Source organism: Sus scrofa, chromosome 14 (assembly GCF_000003025.6).
Source record: "Sus scrofa isolate TJ Tabasco breed Duroc chromosome 14, Sscrofa11.1, whole genome shotgun sequence".
Classification (NCBI taxonomy): Eukaryota; Metazoa; Chordata; class Mammalia; order Artiodactyla; family Suidae; genus Sus; species Sus scrofa.
Window position 1 is genome coordinate 118,040,572 of NC_010456.5, and position 18,750 is coordinate 118,059,321.

General features: G+C 39.2%; 1 long non-coding RNA gene across 2 annotated transcripts in view; it reads right to left on the minus strand.

The window, feature by feature from the left end:
• LOC110256680 overlaps window positions 1–18,750 on the minus strand; it is an 82,093-nt gene that overhangs the window by 3,733 nt on the left and 59,610 nt on the right. For both annotated transcript variants that reach the window (XR_002338549.1, XR_002338548.1), the window contains one exon: window positions 5,613–5,741. This is a non-coding gene — a long non-coding RNA (uncharacterized LOC110256680). The remainder of the gene's footprint in view (window positions 1–5,612; window positions 5,742–18,750) is intronic.

Sequence of the window (18,750 nt, forward strand, 5' to 3'; positions counted from 1 at the left end):
GGCACAGAAGAATGTATAAACACATGACTGTTTTCAAGCAAGAGAAGTAACTATAGCATTGGTTGTAAGGACTCTCAGAATTATTTCAATGGTAACGATTAGCTTGAAGGGCTCAACCAGCTGATCACCTGGAGGCTGAGAGATGAAGATATTGACATTTTTTGACCCTTCAATCAGCTAAAGCTTGGATGTCCTTTCATGAATATGCTTATATCCTTAGCTTAAACTTTCCTCAGTTTTGCAGTTCTAGGAGGTAATGCTTTGAGGAAGATCCTCAGTGTTCTCCTTACTTGTTGCAAGTAATAAATTATTCTTTCTCTTGATCTTTGGTTGGTTGTTTCTTTTGGCTTGGTACTCACCAAGAGGTGAACCCATATTTTTGGGTAACACAATCACTCATCACACAAAAACTCAGCACTTGGGTTTCCTCGATCACAGGCTCTGTCATGTCATGGGATCTCAGTCCCCCCTCTGCAGGGACCTGCTTTGAATTTTTGAGGTGCAAACAACAGCTGAACAGTAAGTCCTCTTCCAAGACCTGGGTTCCAGGTTTCTGCAGCTCTTTCTCCAAGCCTATACATTTAATAATCTAAACTCAGAGTTCCTATTGTGGCTCAGGGGTTAAAGAACCCAACTAGTATCCATGAGGATGCCAGTTCAATCCCTGACCTCACTCAGTGGGTTAAGGATCCGGTGTTGCTGTGAGCTGTGATGTAGGTCGCAGATGCGGCTCAGATTCCACATTGCTGTGGCTGTGGTGTAAGCCAGCGGCTACAGCTCTGATTGGACCCCTAGCCTGGGAACCTCCATGTGCCACAGGTGTGGCCTTAAAAAGCAAAAAAACCAACAAAAAAAACAAAACTCACCTTCTTCCCTTTGTTCACCCAATGCTAGGGGTGGTAGTTGTTTCCTCAATCACAAGCTCTGTCATGATAGACTTCTCTCTTCATTTTGTTTTATTCAGTACTCTAATTTTTCTAATTTTATTCATTCTCAAAAGTTTAGATTGTGTTAAATTCTTTCTGTTAAAACAGGAGGTCATGTTTTGACTTTCATACTGAACTTGACTGATCTTTAAATGGAAATATGTTCGTCAACTTAACTTTGCTAAGTTGTTTCTTAACCATTTCCATCTCAGAAACTAAAGTAGGAAAATGTTTGCAAAGAGCAAAATGGAATGATTGACTATTCAAAATGCTAAAAAACAAGAAAACAAAAAGCAACTAATAATGATATTGCATATACAAAATTTTCTCTTCTAACATCTTCAATGATGTATATATCAAATTTTATAACCCCTTGATGGTTCAGCTAATTCATTTACATTTTTTTGATCCTATATTTTGTTATAAAGTCCCCTTAAACCATTGCTAAGTTTGAATTATCCCCTATAGCTTCCAGGATAGAAAACTATAGTAGTAAATATCTTTGTTTTTATGGCTTAGATCATCTCTCAGAAGGTCTTAGGTTTGCTCTAAGCTCAAGATGTTTCAGACTCTGGGAGTTGATGATGGTGATTTTTTTTATTGATAAAAACAGCAAAAAAATTAATTAATTCCAGGTTGGATTTGGCATACCTGTGTAGTATAATAGCGTTAGACTTATAGTTTATTTAGTGCTTCCAATACAATGATCTGGAGTTCTCTTGTGCAGGAGATTGGAGATCCAGCATTGTCACTGCAGAGGCTCAGGTTGCTGCTGTGGCACATGTTTGATCTCTGGCCCAATAATTTCCATATGCCATGGGCATGGCCTAAAAAGAAAAAAAAAATATTATAACACATAAAATATGAGCATACACTTGACTTCCTAGCTTCAACTTTCCTTTTTTTCCACCAAGATTTTCTTGCCTGGTTCTCATGGGCAGAAGAGAACACTACCTACTGAAAGGCATGAAATCAGCAGAGATGTTGCATTTCCCAATATTTTTCTTGCAGACCTGGGCCTCCATGATGAGGGGACAATTCTGTTCATTTCTCTCTCCCTTTACCACTAAAACTGCTGGCAATAATTCCTAGAACCATACTCAGAAAATCTAGGGACTATAGCTATAACACTGGGGAACACTTGTTTCAAGGAATTAATATTTTAAAGAGAAAAATGTGAGATGAGACACATAGGTTCTTTTTAAAATGTCTCAGATACTCAGAAATGCCCCTCAGATGGTTTGCACTTTAAAGAATAAGGAAAATGATTTTGTAAATTGTGGAAATGTTACTTTCCCCCCAAAAAGGAAGCACTACAGAGGAAACCAGATGGAGACAAGGATACAGATAACTAAATAGCCTAGTAGAATCATTTAATGCACTTTTCACATACACTTACTTTTTTCATTCAATTTGTTGGAAGTGTGCCTATGACTGAGATGCTTTGGCTGATTTACCTCAATAAAGAAAGTCAAAGGGAGTTAAGTTGGAACTTAAATTGGAGTTACTTAAACTATGGAAATATGCACCTTCTCTAGTACAGGAGATAATACACAAGAGTGAGCAATGATGGAAAATGTTCTCCACAGCTTATTATTTAGGAAAATGGAATCGGTGGTTAAATATTTAAGATTTAGAGTCAGACAAAGGCCAGAATTTCAGACAAAGTCTCCCAACTTTTAGTTCCTATTATATATATGTGTGTGTGTGTTTGTGTATGTGTACATATATATATTTTTTAATGGCCACACCCACAGCATATGGAAGTTCTCGGGCCAGGGATTGAATCCAAGCCGTAGCAGTGACCTACACTGCAGCTGCAGCAACACCAGATCCTTTAATCCACTGCACAGGGCCAGGGATTGCACCTGTGCCTTTGCAGCAACCCAAGGCACTGCAGTCAAATTTTTAACCCCCTGCACTACAGTGGGAACTCCCTCAATACTTTTTAAGGTTACATTTTGTTATGATAACTGTTAAAATGTTGATAAAGAGATGTGAGAGGAAGCCCTGTGCTGCCCCCAAATTAAGCCATTCCTATTACATAAGAACTTATTTTTATTGCAAAGGCCAACTCTGATAATGTGAGAATGGTTAAGTCAACTTTCTCCTCCCAAGATCCAAAAGGAAACAAATCTTTTTATTGTAAAAACTGGTTTACTTATCTGGAAAGTGTAAATTATACTAGTGTTTATGTTACAAGATTTATGTGAGAATTAATGGTGATCATTTTTAATCTATGATGTACTATGTGTGTCATGCCTGGCACAAGGGAAGAGCTCAATAAATATTAACTGTCATGATTATTATTTGTAGAGAAAGAGATTTGCCTAACCCTTATCTGACGTGGGCCACGCCGAACTTTAATGCTTGGAGTCCCCAGATTTATTGTGGACACAAAATCTCATCCACTGTATAAATCACATATTTTTATTTTCCATAGCTTATGATTTTTATGTCTTTTGACATTCTGGAAGTCCCTTGCTGGCTGGGGTGAGGTTGCCCCTCTAGCTAATTCTTAGAAATGATAAACAACTTGTAGATCAGCCTGTCTTTCATATGCAAACCAACTACTCCTGAGTCCAGAACCCCAACCACCTCTTATATCTAACTTTCACACACTAAGCCCATAAATCAACACAGAAACAGATATCAGGCAATTAGGGGCAGCCTCTATGTCCCAAAGCCCACGGGGATGATTCAAACTAGTCAGTCCTAAAACGTTTACCCTGCCTGCCTTGCCTTAATCACAGAAACCCCAATATGGGCTCTGCCCTACACCTTTCCCTTAATCCTTCATTCTCCCTGACTGACTGGTTTGTAGTTCTGTGCCCTGTGTGGTGTACCTTGCCTCTCATTTCTAAGCACGCGAGAGTAACATGGCATTCATCTTTCAGTGGCACTGGCCTGTCCAAGTCATCACTCAGTCACCTCTGTGAATGAAAATCTCAGAGGTACACGTTGAAACACCTACGTCTTTCATTAAGAGTTGCATACAAGTCCTCTTAGATATTTACTCAGGCTTGGCCATAATTAGCACTTTCCTGTTGCTAGGCTGCCCTGAGATCCTCATGTTAAATAGAAGCCCATCTATCCTAGAACAATGAGACACTTCACAGAGAAGAACTTAGGCATCCTAGCTGATGGGTAACACTGTGACTGATGGGTGAGTGACCATCCAGCCCATCCATCCATGTCTGCCTTTAACTGCACAAGTGAGCCCAGTGATCTACAAGGGAGATCAACTCAAGAACTGCTCAGCGAACCCACAGAATACCAAATAACAAGAAATCATTGTTGTTTTAATTAACTAAGTATGGGATAGTTTGTTATACAGCAACAGCAAAAAAAAAGAAATGTGATGAAAATGATATGTTATTAAATGCCTTGTACACACTTTCATGCAATTATACATTCACGTATTTCTACATATTGACCAGTTAATCTGTAATATGCGACAACTTATGAAAAATTCTAACAATAAAAAAACATAGAGAAAATACAAAACGTTGTCTTTACGAATCAGCATAACTTTCATTAGTAAAAGTCAGGAGAGGAATGAATCCAACTGAGTACTATAGAGCCTTGTGTAAGACCTTATGAATCTACAGTATCACTTTCCCTTGTGAACTGAAGTTCGGCACTTGCCCTCAGTCTCTACATGGAGTAAAACGTGAGCCACTGCAGCTGCCAACCCGCAGCACCCCTTGAGCAGAGCTCAGGGTGGAGGTCAGGAGCGAGGCACTCTGTGTCCTGGGAAAAATGGAAGAAAGGTCTTCAGATAGAAATTTTTAGGAGAAGATTTTATAAGCCCAATTCTGGCATCTCCTCGTATTTAGAAAAACACTAAAATCCGTCATGGTGATCTGCTCCTTGTGACTAGTTGTCACCTTCACGAGACCAGCAGCAAACTTCTGGAAAATGTGTGCGTGTCTCTGCATGCACCTCCCCCTTCACCTTTATGACTTATATCTTGATATTCCCTCTTTCCTCTTGGGGCAGTATTTCAGAGCCGTCTGAAATGCTGCTTCCTGGGCTGTAGTTAAGCGGACAAAACAAAGATGTCATGGTCATTTGTGAGAACAGCCACTCCCAAGGGTGGGCCCGTGAGCCCTGAGGGAGCCCAGGAAAGAAACAAAGAAAACTTGCCCACAGCTGAGGCGCATATCAAAGGAGAGATTCCAGACCCTTACATCTTCCCATAGAGTCCGGTTATCCGAAAATCTTTTGTTCTTACTACCTTCCTTTTGTGGCAAAAACTTATATATCCTAGCTTCCCCCCCCCACCTGAGATACTGTCTCCCAGGCCTTAGTCCTAATAAGGCTTCACCCCAGATCAAATTTAACTATCAGCTTTCAGGTTGTGCATTTTTTTTAGGTTGACACCCTCATTGGGTTGTGCTGATGCCTGAAAGAGGTGAAGTGTAGAAAGTACCTAGTTCCGTACCTCGTGTGTGTTACTACTGAGGTACAGCAGCCGTTACTGATCCCATGCCACTTAGCTGAGATACAAATATGATGACATTTCTATAAATTGATAAGAAGAAGGAAAACAACTCAAATAAAACATGTGGACAGACAAACTGAACAGACAATTCACTAAAAAGAAATCTGTATTAGTCAGCTTGGGCAGTCATGACAAAACACAAGGATTGGATAGCTGGGGCAACAGGAATTTATGCTCACACAGTTCTGGAGACTGGAAGTTTGAGACCAAGGTGCCAGCAAGGTTGGTGTGTGGTGAGGGCTCTCCTTGGGGGTTGCAGGCAGTTATTGTCTCACTGTGTGCTCACATGACTTTTTCTCAGCAAATGCCTGTGGAGAGGGAGAGAGAGGGGAGGAGAGAGAGAGGGAGAGAGAGAGAATGAACTATGCAAGAGAGTTCTTAGGTATCTGTTCTTATAAGGACACTAAACTTAACCTATCAGGGCTTCAGTTTTATGACCTAGTTAACCTTAATTACTTCCTTAGAAGCCTTATCTCTAAACACAGTCACATGAGAGTTAGGGCTTCAGCATACGATTTTTTTTTTTTGGCTGTGGAAGCTCCTGGGCCAGGGATCGAAACCATGCCGCAGAGGTGATGCTGCCGAATCCCTAACTGCTAGGCCACCAGGGAACTCCAACATAAGAATTTTGAGGTGACACATTCAGTCCATAACAATATTCCAGTGAACTCATGAAATAATATTGAACATCACATTTGCAGGTAAATGCAGATGAAACCCTCAAAAATATAGTATGTTGCATCCACTAGGATGGCAAAAACAAACACAAGAGGCCTGACAACACTAGAGCCTGGCCTGGAGGTGGCACGACTGGTATCCTCATGCATGTGTGGTAGTGAACATGGAGAACTATCTGAAAGGTTTTTAAACATCAGGTAAATGTACACATAATCCTAGGTACTTGGCCAAGATAAATGAAAATTAATGTACATGAAAAGGCAGCACTAGAATATTTATAGTGGTCTTATTCATCTAGAAACTTGGGAACAACCAGGTGCATATCAACAGAAGATGCAGTAAAAAAAAAAGTGTGGTACATTCAAATAATGGAATAATACTCAGCAATAAAAAAGTATTGATGCTGTTACAGACAACAACATGACACATGCGAAAATATTATATTAAGAAAAGAAGCCAGGCACAAGAAAGCACATGCAATATTATTTTATTTATGTGGTATCCTAAACCAGGCAAAAAAAATGTATAAAAATATTTTGTGTGGGTGGGGGCATGATTGAGGTATAAGGGGCACAAGTGAATTTTCTGGCATGAGGAAAATGTGAGCAGCTTTTTTTTTTTTTTTAAGTTCTTGAATTTCACACTTAACGTATAGATTTCATTGTATAAGTATATATGTTTTATCAAAAAGGGGGAAAAAGAATCACAAGTAGAGAACTCTAGTAGGATTATTTTTATCCGTAATGTGTTTATTTGCCATTATGAGAATATGTTCACGTATTCCAGGATTGAGCAAATAAGTAAATATACAGAATTTAATGGGAGCAATGATTCTCATTGTTGGAGAATGGAGGTACAAACATGGAAGGGAAGAAGACAACAATGTACTGTGTTATGTTGAATTGGAATTTGAAATACACATAAAATATATATATAATAAATTGTATTTATAAATATATATACACACAGATACATATTCACATATACGTGTATATATACACACACACACGAATATGTAGTACGGTATACCCCAGCATGAGCCAGAATGTAATCCTTCTGCCATGCTGTAGCCTAAGCTTTGTGACAACTATTCTAGAGCTTTCTAGAAATGGAAGCTAAACTCTCCATGGACCCATCTTCAAGCTGCCTACCTGTGACTTAGGTGACCTACCTGCAAGCTCTCATGCAGACCGCCATGCTTTGATGACCTTCTATATCTGAAGGTCTTTGGTCTATTGTTTACTCAGAAAGTTCAAACCATCTCAGCTTGGCCAAACCAGGACACTTCTCTTCTATCCACTGGGCCGAAGCACACCTTCTTCAATGTGATCTGAACTTCTTCCAAGTTTATTTTCAAAAGTACTCTCCCTCAGCTCTAGAGCACCAGACAGATTTTCCTTATACCTTATGGTTACTCTCTTAGCACAGTGAATAGTTCTTTGTGTTAAACCTCTCCTGTTTAACCTCCAGCCATTGTATGTCTCTTGATGAAACTCATACTTCTACATGATCAAAACTAACACATTGCACATATGACAATCTCTTCATAACTATTATAGAGAAAAATTTTCTTATGTAGATAATGAAACCGACCAACTGACAACCAACCAACCAACAAAAGCAAGCCTTGCTCTTCTCATACTGTGCTTCTATGAGAAGAACAAAAAACTCATGGCTAAAAAATTAGAAATGAAAAAAAGAAATCCCTTGCACACAGTAATTGACATTCCTTGTTATTTTTGGCTATTTTCACACATTTTAACACTTGGCATTGGAATCACTTCAGCTAAAAAGCTTCTCTCAGTTGAGAAGCCTAGATTCATGTTTATTATTAGCTCGGCAGCAATGAGACCTTCCTCAGCTTTACCATGAGAAGCATATTTTCCTGCAGAGTCAAGGCAATGTGGGAGGACATCGCCTCAAGTTAGAGTTCTCAGAGACTCTCCTGAATTCTGCTAAACTCAATATATTGAGCATCTGCAATGTGCTGCACTAAGTACTTCTGGGGAGAAAAATCTCTGCCTTTAACTAACTTAACACCAAAAATGTATGAATGGTTTTATAGAAGGTAGCATGTGACATAATTCAAATGAGACACAGAAAGAGTTGAAGATTCAGAGGAGATAGCCATCAGAGCAACCTTAAGACCCATATTCAGCAAAAACCCAAAGGATGTGGTATGTGGTATGGTTAGTAGCATGACCTTGATGTTGGGGTGGGATTTCAACTGAAAAAAAAGGACAAGGGAAAGATAATGAGATGTGTATGGATTCACAAATATGGTAGAGCTGGCAAATAATGAGACTCCATCCTCAGGAGATAGGCTGTTCAGTTTAATTAGGAAGACAGAAATTAAGAGTAATAGACTTAAATATTTAATTAGAATGCCTTTGGTACATAGAGAGTACTTATAACTAATTATAATCCAAACATCTACCTTATAAACCATGAAAAAGTGATTAAAATCACAAGTAGGTAAGATTTGTACTTATTAAGTTATATAATAGATAGTTCTTTAGTATGAACCAGAAGTTCAGAATTCTATTGGGCATCACTGGCATTAATGTCTTAGATGGTAAGGAAATGTCCTCTTCATTTTTATTCAGATAATGCCATTGACCTGTGCTCAGTTAAGCCATGTGGTCTGAGACTCTGCAGGAGCCGTGGCACTCTGCCAGCTGGTCCTCTAGTAACAAAGACCTACATTCATGCTGCGGTCATCGTAGTAGGGAATCTGGAACTTAACAATGTGAAAATGGTTGGCCTTTGAGGCCATGGGACAGGCCCCCAGATGGCCTCTGAGTTTTAGTCTCCAGCTCATGCTGAATGAAATAATTAATGACTGCTGACATAAGCATCATACTTTCAAATATCTGTTCACATAGTGATGACCTTTTCTCCATTATTTTTTTCTTTGTTATTTTCACTGAAAACGTAATACCTCTGAAGGCCAAAGGGCCAGGAGGAGGTTAGGCTGCCAAGGATAACCTGGAATTGATGTGAAATGGGCTTTACTTTTAGGGTCAGATATGACAATTTAACAAAATGGCTGGCACTTAGCAACAGAAATAAGTAAGTACTATTATCCTCCTTTATTTCATATTTCCCTCTGCTGACTACCAAGTTCCCTGTGCCTTCCTTCTTTTAGACGATAGTCTTCAAAAATCTCCACATTGGTTTTGAAATCTGAACTGATTACATGTCCCTCTGCTTAAAATCTTTCAATAGCATCCCACAGCTTTTTTTTTTTTTTTCGTTTTGCCTTTTGTCTTTTCAGGGCCACACCCGTGGCAGATGGAGGTTCCCAGGCTAGGGGTCTAATCGGAGCTGTTGGCTCCGGCCTATGCCAGAGCCAGAGCCACAGCAACCAGATTCAAGCTGCGTCTGGAACCTCCATACACCACAGCTCACAGCGTCGCCGGATCCTTAACCCACTGAGCGAGGCCAGGGAGTAACCCCACAACCTCATGGTTCCTAGTCGGTTTCTGCTGCACCTCATGGTTTCTGCTGCACCACGATGGGAACTCTCCCACAGCTCTTAAAATAAAGATCCTGTAACATGGAGTCAGGGCCTGATCATGCATGGGTTGGGAAAGGAACTTCCAACACAGAGAGGTACAGAGAAAGAAGAGTTTACTGAGATAAGAAATGGTGCTAGCACAGTGAGATGACGACCTCCTGATTATGGAGGAGAGCAGATCCTGAGTCTGAGGTTGTGTCTCTTTATAGCCTAAGAACAAAGGACAAGAGGAGAGGTCTAGGGATACACTTGCTGGTTGGTTAGGGGTGTATATTGCCCCTATAGGGGCGGGGTGAGGAGCAGGCCAAATATCTCTCCTAGTAGGGGCAGGAAGGAGTAGGCCAGGTTGCTCAGGAGAGGCTTGAGAACGCTGTAACAATTACAGTGGGATGGAGGGGGCAGTACAGGTCTGGCAGTTTTTGTCCTGACCAGAGGCTCTTTGAGTTTATCTCACTGGAGAGGCCTCGAAGTCCCAAACTAACGTCGCCCTTCCTCTGTATACTGTCATCGCACTGACCCTGAATCTCTTCTTCCAGTGCCACAGCCCTTCTCGCAGCTGCTGGCAGCTTCCCCCACAAGCCTGAGCAGAGCGCTTGGCCTTCAGCACTCTTGGAACACTTAGCCCCTTTCTCCCCCACCTGACCATCCCCCATTTATACTTCAGGGCTCAACCTAAGTACTTCTCAGGGAAGCTCCCCCTGACCTTCCTGATCAGCTGTCACAAACCCTCATATCATTACATGCCTTTCCTTCTTAGCACTTATCACACTCATAAGCCTCTACGTCTGTGATTATTTGATTAATATCTGTCTTCCCTACTAAGCTCCATGAGGGCAGGGGCAATGCATTTTTCTCAATAGTGTATCCCAGAACCTCGTACAATACTTGGGATGGGAGGTTTCACAAAAAATGTTCTAGCCATTACATAAATATTTATTGTGCACTGTGTAACAAAATTTGTGAGAATTGCTTAAATGGAAATAGAAAAGAAATAATAACGGTTATAGAATGATTAGATGGAATCAATATAATAGGAAAAGGTAAATGTATGTAAGATAAAAGTTAATAAAATAGTTTTAGTCTTCTTCAAAGCAAAGTTTCCTTATATGACTTTTCAAATTTGTGCCTAGTGTTATAAAATTCTAGTTTTCCCGGGACTACAAACTCAATTATGTAGCCGGAACTACTTTTGAGATACCAAAACAGTACTGGAGAGTTGTTTGGTGCTCTAGGAAAATCAGCTTAGGGAAAATAATTTTATCTACTTATCTCTCTTTATAGATAGGTAACTATAATTATACATATTTGAATGGTGTCCACTTAAATTATGTGTCATGGTATAGCCATACCATAGCTGATCAAGAAGAGCTAGATCATTTTAACTATCCAAAAATAATAAAGCCAAAAGACTGAATGTTAGATGAAAAAGAATTTTACAAGCCAGGCTTATTTATGTCATTTTAGAAGTGTCGAGAACACAATATGATTTAGAATTAAAAATAAAAATTTTCAAATAAAAACCCAACTTTTAAGAAAAGGTTTGTTTTGTTTCCACTAACATGCTTTAAAGCATCAATTTGAGTGTTTATATTCATAAGTTGCTTAACTGTGGAACCACTATACTATAGGACATCTTCCTTAGTCATTAGATTGTAAATATTTAAAATATTTCATGGCTTTATAACATTCCATGATTAAGTGCATTTTAGTGGTCAACTGAATAATGTTTTACAGCATCGAAATTAAAATATTTCCTTTTATTTTCCTTTATCTGGGAGCTCTGAAGATATATTGCAAATTTTATTTTTTATGTAGTAGGACCAAACCCAAAGCTCTCCTTATGATATCAGAGGGGGAAAGAGTTGTGTTCCTCTATTCTAGGAGGAAATGCTATAAAAATCCTTACTATAAGTTCTAAGCTAGTCCACACCTTTGTTTTGATACTTATGGTAGAATAGAGTAGAGTAGAACAGAACAGAACAGAATAGAATAGAATAGAAATGTCCCCCAAAGAGGTCCCCTTCCAACTCCCTGGACCTATGCTTATGCTACCTGACATGCAAAAGAGACTTTGCACATGGGACTAAATAAGAATCTTGAGGTGGCATTTGAAGATGGAAGCATGGGTCATAATCAGAGAGAACCTGAAAGATGATACACTGCTGGCTTGAAAACAGAAGAAGAAACAATACAAGCTTCTATAAGCCTAGAACTTTAGGTGAAGTATTCTCTTCTAGAGCCTATGGAAGGAATGCAGTCCTGCCAGCACCTTGATTTTAGTCCATGGAGAACCATTGTAGACTTCTGACCACCAGGAAAATAGGTTTGTTTTATTCTAAGCTACTGTTTTCTTTTTTAGCATTGCATTTGTGGTATATGGAAGTTCCCAGGATAGGGGTTGAATCGGAGTTGCAGCTGCCTGCCTATGGCATAGCCACAGCAATGGCTGCATCTGAGGCATATCTGCAACCTACACTATATCTTGCAGAAATGCCAGATCCTTAACCCATTGAATGAGACCAGCTATAGAACCTGTGTCTTTATAGACACTATGTCAGGTTCTTAACCAGCTGAGGCACAACAGGAACTCAATAAATATATTTGAATAGACTATCTTACAGGTTTCTTAGTAGTCAACCATACCTATGTAAGTCACTTGGTCTTCTGGAACTGTGTGAAGATAAATAAATGAGCCTTGCATACCTAATTCCATGTACTATGGAAGTCTAATTCCCTTAGCTCTAAAGGAAAATAGCACTTAGTAGGGGTGATAAAGCAGATTCAGAAAACATTATAGTGCATGACAGAAGTAATATGGCTACAGATATGTAGAGTATTCAGTGAGAGAAAGAGACAGTGAAAGATGGAGAGGGAGAGAGAAAGGAGAAAGAGAGAAAGACAGAGCACACTAGTGCCCAACTGGGGAAAATCAGGAACTGATTCTTGGAAAGATGGCAAATATAATGGTGAAGACAACTAGAGATAAAGGAATTACTTTGAATAAAAATCTGATGCCATGCGGTAAAAACAGAGAAAACTTGTTTTGAGGATAAGACTGGAAAAGCAGAAAAAAGAGAAAGAGAGAAAGAAGAAAGAAAGAAAAAAAGAAAGAAAGAAAGAAAGAAAGAAAGAAAGACAGACAGACAGACAGACAGAAAGAAACTGATTGAAGAACCTGAAAAACCAAGTCCAGAATTTTGTTTTTATTCTGTGGATAATGGAGAAATTCCTCAAAGTTATGTAAAGCAAAATCTTTCCTTGCCCCCTCACACCGATGTTAAAACAAGCACTTCTGTTTCCTTGAAGGAGCTAGAAAGTAGAGAAAACAAACCTGTTTCCAAATGCTTGTCCCGGAATCACACAGTCTGGAGGAACCTGCTGCAGCAGAGGGTTGTCAGCTCTGTGAAACCGAGAGAGGCTACACGCATGCATGGGGTTGTGAGAAATGAATTGGCTTCTTTGTAAAAATGAAGACTTAAAGAGATAGAGATAATTCTTCTGTGCTTCATGTTTTACTCCATCCTTGACAGGAAAAAGAAGACCATAGTGAAGAAGAGTGTAGGCTACTGTGAGGGAGACACACAGTTGGCCATTAGGTGTAGCCAGGGACTGAGTTTAAGGCAAGGTATGTAAACAAAGTGATCAAGCCTTTCCAGAAACAGTCTGAACAAGAAATTCACACGCCTACTCCTACATCCTCTTTATTTTCCCTCTGGCTGGACGGGTTCCATGAAACCACCAGAATAATTTACTATATTCTCTAGGCTGTGTTCAAGGAGATGGACTTGTATTTGGTAATTGCCTGGCAGCCTTTGACACAAAGAATAAGGTAAGAGTTGTCATTTCCAACTAGAATGTCCTTGAATCTTCTACTAAACGTGGCATCTGAGGTTGCAGAGGCCTGGGATTAAAATCACTTAGGGGTGGGTGCCCTAAAACAATTACTTTCACCTTTATCAACTAGTATATCTTCATCTATAACATGGGACTAATATTATGCCAACAGAACAAAATTCTGAAAATTAAGTGAACTGTGAAGTGCCTAGTAGAATGTCTCCTACATAGTAGATATTTACTCCAACTTACAGAAACAATCACTTCTGTTGAAAAAGCCCTGATGGGAGTTCCCGTCGTGGCGCAGTGGTTAACGAATCCGACTAGGAACCATGAGGTTGCGGGTTCGATCCCTGCCCTTGCTCCGTGGGTTAACGATCCGGCGTTGCCGTGAGCTGTGGTGTAGGTCGCAGACGCGGCTCGGATCCCGCCTTGCTGTGGCTCTGGTGTAGGCTGGCAGCTACAGCTCCGATTTGACTCCTAGCCTGGGAACCTCCATATGCCGTAAGAGCGGCCCAAGAAATGGCAAGAAGACCAAAAAATAAATAAATAAAAAAAAAATAAAGGCATTAGTTTAAAAAAACAAAAACCCAATAAAAAAAAAAAGAAGAAGAAAAAAGAAAAAGCCCTGATGGTCACACATCCCTTTGTCTCCTGTGTCTTACAGGTAGTCTTTTTTAAGAAGAACACAGGAGACATTATACTTGAATCTGCTACCTGGATACTTCTAAGCTTGCCCCCTTTTTTAAAGGAAACAATCAAGTCACTGTTGCTGAGGGAGCTCTCGCCCTTCTGATCCACCTGCTGCTTCCCATCATGCTTCAGTCTCACCTGCTCCATGAAGCCTTAGGTGACAGCCTTCCTTCTGTACAGAGCTCCCTGGTTCCCGGCTTGAATTATATATTTTACTTTGTAATGTTTACTTTTTATATATACTGTTTCTAGCCTCAACTTATTTTGGAGAAGGTAAAGTTTAAGTAGTTATATAACATATTTTGAAATGTCTTAGACGATTATATAAATATACATAACATACATTCCTACCTTCCACAATTTAATCACATCATTCTTTGCTTAAAAGCCTTTGATAGTTCTCTGTCACTGATTGCTTGTCGATCACTAATTATCCATTCTCCCCTTCTTAGATAAAAAAGAGCTTTAGTTCAACACAAGGGCATTTCACTAAAGACTTTGTTTCCCTGCCTCCCTTGTACTTGGGTATGGCCAAGAGACTAAGTGAGCTATTTCTCAGGTTTAAGTGAATGTTCTGTTAAAATAGGACTTTTGTTTTCTTTGTTGAATAGCAGTGTGAGAGAGTAGAAAGGCACATGAGAGATTATGAAGTTTAGAACCAGATTCATCAAATTTTAGCCAGTTGTGAGTCTTTTTCCTGAGCTAGCTTCAGTTTATGCAATTAGAAATTTAGGATAGGAGTTGTGGCGCCATGGAAACAAATCCAACTAGGAATTATGAGGTTGCGGGTTTGATGCCTGGCTTCACTCAATGAGTTAAGGGTCCGGCGTTGCCATGAACTGTGGTGTGGGTCCCATTGCTATGGCTGTGGCGTAGGCCAGCAGCTAGAGCTCCAATTTGACCCCTGGCCTGGGAAACTCCATATGCCACAGATGCAGCACTAAAATAAAAAAAAAAAAAAAAAGAAAGAAAAGAAAAGAAAAAAAAATTACAGATATGAATGGAATAAAACAAAGTCAGGCCTGGGAAGTTGAATGTTGATTTGTTCAAGGTTACATGACTCTTAAGAGTCTAGGTCCAAAGCCCTCCAGATCTCCTGACTTTGGGCTTGGGCATTTTCAATGCACCGCCCTCAGTTTATGTCCTGAGGCTCAGTGGAAAGCTTTGTTCTTTCTCCTTTTACTGGAAAACAAACAACTGTGATAATGGTACCTCTGAGTCTTCACTGAGTCAGTTGAACTCAAATTTATCTCCAAAGTCTGGCCACTTTGTGACCTTTCCTGAATTCCATTCTCGAGGTGTGGGAGGGAATCAATCCTTCTGCAATCCCACTGGTTAGTATCATTGGGAATTCTCTTATTTGTATTCCTGTCAGTGTTGCTTTTAACGCACCAAAGTCTGCGTTTAGGGTAATAACCAGCCTGAAGTTTATGAAACAAAAGATTGATATCAGCTTTATAAAACTCAGGCAAAAGCAGTATCTTTTCTACATCTTGTTACACCTCCAATCCTGGGAAGCTTTTTGCTTGGTTACTATGGAAAAATGACATAATTAGTAATAACAAGGGCAAAAATAAAAAAAAAATTGGAAATATCTTCTTGGAGCCACCGTTTTTGTTAATATTCTAAATTTCCTTATTAATTTCATGATAAGAAAGGATATACTACTTTCCCTAGATCACAGGAATATTTTCTCTTTTTTAAAGAAAGTGAATGCTTCTGAGTATGTGGCTTAAATGTCAAGGTGTTTAAAAATCACCTAGCTAGTTTACACATTGGAGATGTAGAAAGCTAAAATGCATAGTCGCAGCTAACCCATACCTCTAAATCAGGAGTTAATTTGTGAGAAGGACATAGTTTTTATGAAATGTGGGCTTTTGGAAAGTTAGTCAATCATATAACTTTCTAGGACTCTATTCCACTTCATCTATAGGGCCACTATTTTTGCTCATAAAGACAAATACCAACATAGGGATCTGATAGTAAGGTAACCCCCTTTCACTCTTATGATTTGGTACCACTCAATCTTTTCCATGTGGATGTTCCCAGGCTAGGGGTCCAATTGGAGCTGTTGTGGCCAGCCTATGCCAGAACCACAGCAACGCTAGATCCGAGCTGCGTCTGTGACCTACACCACAGCCCATGGCAATGCCAGATCCTTAACCCACTGTGCAAGGCCAGGGATCAAACCTGCAATCTCATGGTTCCTAGTCAGATTAGTTTCCTCTGCGCCAAGACGGGAACTCCCTGGTAACACTCAATCTTGATTTTCTCTTTCATTTAATTCACAAACAATAAGTTAATCAAACTTTAAAAATTATCCTTCCTACACACTTTCACTTTTCTTTTAAAATTGTTCTAAACCTAAGAAATCATTTATTTTTTTTCCAACTTTAATGACATGTAATTGACATATACCACTGCATATGACTTTAAGGTATACAGTGTATAATTTTATGCATTTATACACTGTAGAATCATTAACATAATAGTGTCAAAATAAGAACGTTGTGAGCAGGATTTTTTTTTTTTTTTGGCCACACCCGAGGCATGCAGAAGTTCTGGGGCTAGGGATCAAACCCATGGGACTGCAGCAACCTGAGCCACTGCAGTGACCATATCCTTAACCTGCTGAACCACGTTGGAACTCCAGATTCACTTCTCTTAAATAGATAAATATTGAGAGTCTACTGTGTGCCAAGTCCCATTTTAGACTTTTGAGCTGGGAAATGACTCCATCTGATGTATCTTTATTAAATTATAGTTCAAATTAACAAAAATTTATTTACCGCCTATTGTGATCCATGCCATGTAATAGGCGCTGGGAATAAGACAATAAAGCAGTATATGAATAAGGCCTTTTCCTTTGTAAAGCTCACAGCCTAGGTGAGGGTTTGACATGGTAAAACAAAAGGGCGAAACAGTGATGGGTTGGAGATCAGAGTAAGAAGAGATGGTTTCCTAGAGGAGGTTATGCTCAGATGACTCTTTAAAAATGGTGGGGTTTTAAAAAAAGATTAATTGTACAGAGAGTTGAAATACCTGGAAGGCACAGAGACTACAATGTTTCTGAGTGGAATGAAAAGCTTTGTCTATAGAATTTCTCTGGTCTCAAATGTTTTGAAACTCAAATCCTAAGTTCCTCTTGCACATATTTTCCATTTTCCACTCTTTGATTAAAATACTTAATTGAAATGCTCCACACTCTAAGAAGCATTTTCTGATGCCCATGGGAAAAATTTATGTGTCCATATTATGCAACTTAATCATCTTTAAATAGAATGGAAAGACTTTGCCAGTATTATCTCTACCTATTTTATATGTGTTTCAGCTGTATTTCATAACCTGCACATATTCAACAAGTCTTCCATTACTAATTAAGTTTTCTGTCTCCAAATACAAATACCATTTCATCAGATTTGATTTAGACTCACAAACCTTTCTCCAAATTTATTAGATTGCCCTAAATTCTATTAGTTACATACCTTATCAGTGACCTCAGGTTAACTGATGGCATAGTTCCCTTTCATTCATACCCAAATACCTATCATCTTGTACCTAGAACTCTAGACCTAAAAAAGATCTTAAAATTCATCCCTAGCATCAATTCAAAATTATGAATGTATGTGAAAATAAATAGAAACATTGTGGGAAAACAGTGCTCTTTTATATATGCTGTCTCGATTAGATATCCACATTAAAAAAAAAAAGTGGCTTTAACCCGAGCCATACCATATACAAAAACTGACCTATAAGGCCTAAATATGAGAAATCAATTTAAAAGCTTCAAGAAAACCTTCATAATATTGAAGTAGGCAAAAATGTCTTAAACATAACACCAAAAGTACTAATCATAAAATAAAAGATTTTATGATTTGGACGTTGAAGTGGACGTAGATAGGTGACACCAGATTCCCCCAAGGAAGGACTTGGTATCCCAGCGACTGGGAGGGCTGTCAGTGGACAGCATTCAGCTGCCATCCACTTTATGGACAGCCCCAGGGGGAGAGAGCCACCTTACCCAAGATTGTGCTCCTTGAGGTCAAAGGTATAAAAGTTCTGCCATTTTGGCCCAATGCAGGACAACTCTAAAAGGTAATATATGCTCCAGAGCTCGCTGTGGTTGGAGGAGGCTGTTGGCCATGCTTCATTGACAGACATCTCCCTTTCTCCCCTCTCTCTCCTGGGTGTTTGTCCAAAGGACAGTCTATAAACAACCCGAACACTAGACTTTCTCAGAGTCTGCTGTCTGGAGAACTGTGTTAACAGTCATTCAAATTAAGAACTTCTGTTCATCAAACTGTGTCATTAATAGTATAAAATGGCAAGTTACTCCCTGCATGATGCAACATGTATATCTGAAAACTGTCTTGCGTCCAGAATAAATGAAGAACTTCTACAAATCCATAAGAAGAGGACCACTATATTAAAAATGGAGAAAGAACTCAACAAAGTACTTTATAAATAGGATATACATATGGTTTTATATGCTTAGATAAAGGTACTCAATTCTCTAGTCATCAGCAGAATATAAACAAATGAAGACATAAACAAAACCCCAAACAAACAAAACAATATAATTACACACTGAA